The sequence below is a fragment of the Prunus avium genome, chromosome 2 (assembly GCF_965620075.1).
Source record: "Prunus avium chromosome 2, drPruAviu1.hap1.1, whole genome shotgun sequence".
Taxonomy (NCBI): Eukaryota; Viridiplantae; Streptophyta; class Magnoliopsida; order Rosales; family Rosaceae; genus Prunus; species Prunus avium.
In genome coordinates, this window is record NC_142285.1 from 24,796,320 (window position 1) to 24,802,684 (window position 6,365).

Consider the following 6,365-nt stretch of genomic DNA (forward strand, 5'->3'; position numbering starts at 1 on the left):
GATTTTGATCTGCAGTTCACTAATTTCGGATTCGAACCACCATAACAAAGAAAAAGCGATAAACTTACAAGTCTATAATAATATATAAAAGCTGGCAATTTTATTGCTTATGGGACACAAACTTTGGGCTCCTCCATAGTAATATTGTTCTCCCACATACAAAGAAAACCAACATCGCTTAAAACTGAGAATACAAATCCAACATTAATATTTTTAGTTACTAGACAAATTGCAAATTATATGCAAAACGTCGTACTTGATTCCTATCTGGTGCACAGTTGCATCAACTCCTCCACCACCCCATCTATCTCTCCATCCTCTTTCTTTTTCATGTTGTCTCTTAATTCCAATGCCTTTTTTCTCACACCCTCTCCAATTTTCTCCACCACCACATCTCTAATCATCTTTGCTACCTCTTCACTTTGCAAACTGCCTTCTGCTGTTCTCTTAACCTCCACTCCAACACCCACCTCCTCCACTAGTCTAGCGTTGATTGGCTGGTCATAAAGCATAGGCAAAGCTATAATTGGAACACCAAACTTGATGCTCTCCAACACTGAGCTCCATCCACAGTGACTCACAAACCCACCGACACTGTAATGCTCCAATATTTTTGACTGGGGGGCCCTTCTCTCCCACCCTCTCTGAAAACCCTTCTGGTAACACCTCTTCAACCCTAGTACCTTTCTCTTCCTTAGGAAATCTTATAACCCAAATAAAGCTCACTTTGCTAAGCTCTAACCCATGAGCTATGTCTTCTATTTCCTCCTTGGACAAAAAGTACTCACTGCCAAAGGAAACATACACAACTGAAGACCTCTCCCTTTTGTTCAGCCATTTCATGATCCATGTTTCCTCATCAAGTGTTTGATCCATTGGGTCTTGAACAAGAGGACCAACCGGCACAATCTTCTTCCTCACTAAATCAGAGAGATAATCAACATATTTTGCTTCAATCTCTCTAGATGTCTTTACCAAAATGATCTTACAAGATCGAGCACAGCATTGCTGTATGCGGTCTCCATCCTTGATGCCATTTGATGAAAATTCACACTGATTGTGGAACTTTCGAATATCGTAATCCCGAAGATGCAAAGGAAATTTGGCAGTAGGATTGTTGAGATCGTGAGCACAAATTGAACTCAAGAGCGCAGCGTTCATGATGCTGAACTCTATGGCTGGAATATTTTGCAACAAAGCAAGAGAGGGTGCCCATGGTTGAAGAAAATCGTAAATGAGCAAATCCGGCTTTAGGGTTTTGAGGATGTTGGAGAAGTTGGGGCTGGCCATGTCAAAGGCCTTTTTGAGAGTGGCCATGAGATGGGGAGGGAGGCCATTGGTAGTGTGGTAGTGAGGTGGCAAGTCATTATGTGGAAGATGTAGTTCCACAAATTCAATGCAATGAGAGTATTCTTCAGAGAGTTTTGATTTGATGGAGCTGAGATTTACAGGCGTGGAACAAATAAATATGTAAAAATTATTGTTCTTATTGGTGAGCTTCTTGGCTAGCTCTAGGAAGGGAGATATGTGGCCGTGAGCTAGCCATGGAAGCATAAGAACACTAACCATGGTTGGATTTTGAGAAGAATCCTTTTTTTCTTGTGACTCTTTTTCTTGAGGCACTGGTTGGCCAATGGCCTCCTCATATATATAGTTTATTTTCTTGAGAAGATGAGTCATGCGCCACAAACGTGTTGTGTCAGCGTATCCTGTTCGGTAACGTTTTAAGAAGTTGTTTTCATTTTCAAAGAACAAAAATGAGGTAAAAACACGTTCGATGACCCAAAAACAGAAAACACTGAGAATGTTTTCATAAAATGAAAACAAGTTCATGTGTACTTGTAGAAAACAGAAAAACGTTGTTTTCATTCTCATCATTTTCATAAAAATAACTCACATATTATTGTTTCAAATTGAACTACCAGACACGTTTTCATTGTTTTTGTTTTATGAAGATGTTTTCTAATTAATCTACCAGACGCATTTTCATTTCCTGAAAATGTAAATTCGTTTTCTTGTTTTCATTCTCAGAAAATATTCTAAGAAAACATTCTCTGAAAACGTTACCGAATGACACATCATTCATATCATAATAATAGAAGTTTGTAGAAAAACGTATGAAAGTTCCATATTGAATGGGACGTACTTGGGATGAATTCATACGAATGTTCCAGATTATTGGCTCTTCTGCCATACTGCATGTGCATTCAGTATTCAGAGAAATCTGGAGCACACAGTTAATCTAACTTCCTTGGCAGCTGAATGGTTTTAACTGGACACATTTTTGTACTACTACATGTGCATGGAGAGAAATTTCTTGTCATGTTATCCTCATTTTTCTCATTGTATTTTAATTTCACATGTTTCACTATTATGCATACACCCTACTCGTTTTGTGTTTTTTTTTTTTTTTCCAAATGCTCAGATTCCTTCGTCAAATTCCTTGAATTTTGTTTTCTTTCAAATTTGTTTAACTTTTTTCCTTTTTGAATTTTACAAGCGTCATTATTTCATTTGTTGTGAGGATGAGTTTTTCCCTAAGTTTAAGGAGCCAAGCCATGCTCAATCTATAATAGCTAGTCTTTAACAAAAGCTAAAAGCTTTCAATTTTAAGGGCCCCTTTGATAACCATTTCAATTTTAGTTTTTAGTTTTCATTTTTTGTGTTGAGTATAGAGGAAAAAGAGGGAGAATGAAAGTGAAGATGAGATTGAGAGGGAAGATGAGAGAGGAGGAGGGAGGAAGAAGTAACAAAAGTGAAAATAAAACTAAAAACTGAAATCCATTTGAAATTGTTTTCACTTTTGTTACTTTTTCCTCATATCCTCTCATCTCTCTCAATCTCATCCTCACTCCCATTCTCACTCTCATTCCTCTATACTTTACCATAAAAAATGAAAACTAAAAATTAAAATTAAAATAGTTATCAAACGGGCTGTTTTTCCACGTCACATATGTCATATCGGTTAGAGGGAAATGAACAGTATTTTTTATATTATATAATATTATTGAAGGTCTATGTGGCACTTTTAACCAAAAGTAGAAATCAACGCCTTTCAATTAAAAAAATGGAGATTGAGGTGAAAGAAGCTTTGGCCAAATGAAAAGAAAACGTTTTTGGCCGCAAATCTCGTCATTTTCAAAACATGTATCGACGGCTACAAAACATATTCCCGAGAATCGTTTTTATTTTGTATTAAGTTCTCCGAGAATCATTTTTATGATGGAATCCGACGACCTTTTGCCATCTGGAAAAGTAAGAGACTTCGAAAATGAGGTTTGTGTTATATTTTGTAAATGCAGACAACTACAACACCACTTGTTAAAGGCAAAGCTCATGATTTGTTGGGTGATATTAATGCACGCGGAATAATGTAGACCATGTAAGGATTGCTCAAATTGCACGCAACTGCACCAAGCAAGATTCTGAAAGCCTAAAACAAAAGGACAAAGTACAGCCTAGGGATGGTAATGGGTCGAATCGAGGGTGGGTATGGCATTCCCATCTCCATCCCCAGTAAGCTTTTCTCCCCCATCCCCGCCTTCATACCCGCAATATTCATATCGGGGATTCCCCATCCCCACCTTCGTTGGGGAATGGGTTTCCCGACCCCCCCCCATTACGGAAGAAAAAATCAATATATAACTACTTTGTTGAAAAAAAAAAAAAACTAATTCAAGATAATAAATATATATAATATATACTTATAAGACAATATAAGAATGTTTATATATATATTGGAAGTTAACTAAATAAATATGTAGTGTGGCATATGATTTGTATAAATTATATAAGTATATAATATAATAATATAAAATATAAAACTTAGTCGGTACAATCACTTTAATAGCATATTTATATATGGCAATATATATATATATATATATATACCTCATCAAAAAATTAATATATATTCTAAACAGGGAGCGTTCAGGTTGGGGATTAAAATACCATCCCCGCCCCTCCCCGAACACCATACCCAAAAAAATTCCCCATACCCGACCCATTAGGGTTGAATCCCCACGAAGACCCTTACCCGCGGGGAAAATTGCTATTCCTAGTACAACCAAGCATCTGAAAAGTTTCAAAGGAACAAAGAAAAGTTAATTGATGGTTGTAGGTGGTTTTTAGTTCCCTCGTCACTTGTGGGGACCGAAAATCAAATTCCACGTAGTATGGCTAAATTCATGTGGCACGATTTGTAAGATAATATCTTGTCTTAACCATGTTTTTGATCTTCTAATGGCATAAGAACTCGGCAGTTTACATTGATTTAGGAGTATAGACTTAAACATTATCTGCAGTTTTTGTTAAAAGAGTGTTTGAATTGAAAATAAGGTCCTTGAGAATTCCTAATTCCATATGGATTAAAACAACCAATTCTAATGCAAACTGGATTACTTAAGTGTTTCTTAATGGCCAAGACACTTAAGTAAATGCATATAAACAGAGGTCCCTTCTCTAGCAGTCAATTACCCTACTCATATAGAAATCTCACCCCATTAGAAAGAGAGCTCAAGAACTGCATTGGAGAAGAATTTCTATCTCGCCTATTGAAGCTATGTGGGATCTATTCTATCTCGCCTATTGAAGCTATGTGGGATCTAAGGTTAGTGTAAATGAATAAAGGCATGACAGAACTTACATGATTAAAAGCAAGTGAGGCCATCTCCAGTCATAAGGCTAAATGTAGTCCAGGGCTAAAAATTTAGCCCTCCAAAATATTAATTTTTTAAAGAATAGTACAAGGCTAAATATTTCCATCTCCAGTCATGTAGGGCTATATTTTAGGGTCCTTCATATTTTATTATTTTGATAAAAACTATGGTACAACACTCATACATTCCATAACTATGTATTGTTTAATTTAATTAAACTACTATTTAGAGATAATATTGCATGACCAAGAATTTTTTATAATTTTTTTTAAAGAACACTTGAAAACATTTAAAAAGTTGACCACATTAACAGAAAAAAAAAAAAAAAAAGGATGGGTTTCAATGGTCTAACCTCCAACGATCATGAGTAGTAATTTTTTATAATTTTTTTAACGAACTGAAAACATTTAAAAAGGTGACTACATTTATAAATAAATAAAAAAGGGATGGGTTTCAATGGTCTAACCTCCAATGATCATGACCAATAATTTTTTTATAATTTTTCTTAAACAACACGAATTGCAAACATTTAAAAAGGCTTTTAAATATATATATATAAATATATATATAAGAGTCTGGGCCAGTACCTGGTATCAGAGCCAAAAGTCCCTAGAAGAGCTGTTAAGTTTAAGGTTCAAACTAAGTTGTTGGTTTAATCTTCTGGTTTTTCTGTCAAGTTTCCTTTACTCACTAGTCATCGAGTTGTCTAGCTGTCAGATAGGCTCATTAGCCGTTGCCCGTTAAGCTAAGGCGTTGAGAGACCTAGGCAGGGACTAGCAACCTTGAATTAGGAGGAGAACAGAAGGAAAGCATAAAATCCAGAATTTTAAAATGGCAAGCCTTAGGAGAATATTGTCTATCCGTTCTTCTGGAGAAGCAAGCTCTAGTAACAGTCCTAGCCATAGAACCCTACGAGTTAAAAACTCTCAAGAAATAATCATGCGGGACGTAGAAAAGGAGTTGTGCAACTGGGATATACCCAGAGTACCCATCACTGATATATACTATAAAGGATCTTTCAAGTTCAGATCTGATTACGCAATAAAAACTGTTGAAAAAACGATATCTGTCATTGATAAAAAAGATAGTTTTCAGCTATTCACCCAGAGTCAAATCGACCAGCATCTGGAGAGAAATTATAACTATTTGCACATAGGATTGGTGCAGGTAGCGGTGAAACCACTTACCAGAACAGGATTGCCCAGTTCAATCTTGCTTTGTGTAAGAGATGGAAGACATAGAAAGTTCACGGATTCCTTGTTAGGAATAGTTGAGTCAACCTTAGGGGAAGGTCCGATATACTTTAACTGTTTCCCAAACTTTTCTGTTGCACTTTCCGACGTAAATGTCTTAAAAGCTTTAACATTGAATATTCAAACTCAGGGTTATGATATGGACCCAGGATCCCAAAATCTAGCGATCATTTATAGGGTTTCATATAAGGTTATGAACACTGTCTGTCCCAAAGCTAAAGATTTAGACAGCAAAGGTGAAACTACCTTGTTCCAAACCAACTTAGTTTGAACCTTAAACTTAACAGCTCTTCTAGGGACTTTTGGCTCTGATATCAGGTACTGGCCCAGACTCTTAAGAGCAAAATTTTTCTCAATCAATTTTAAGCTTTCGAGCGGAAGGTAGTGTAGAGACGTAGAGAATAAACATAATTATTATGAGGAATTCAAACATACAAAGCCAAAACCAAGGATA

The 6,365-nt window shown here is 36.1% G+C and overlaps 1 pseudogene; it reads right to left on the reverse strand.

Annotated features, from left to right (window-relative positions):
- Nucleotides 1-78: 78 nt before the first annotated feature.
- Nucleotides 79-1,632, reverse strand: LOC148296703 (mogroside IIIx synthase pseudogene; annotated as a pseudogene).
- Between the last annotated feature and the right edge of the window lie 4,733 nt (nucleotides 1,633-6,365).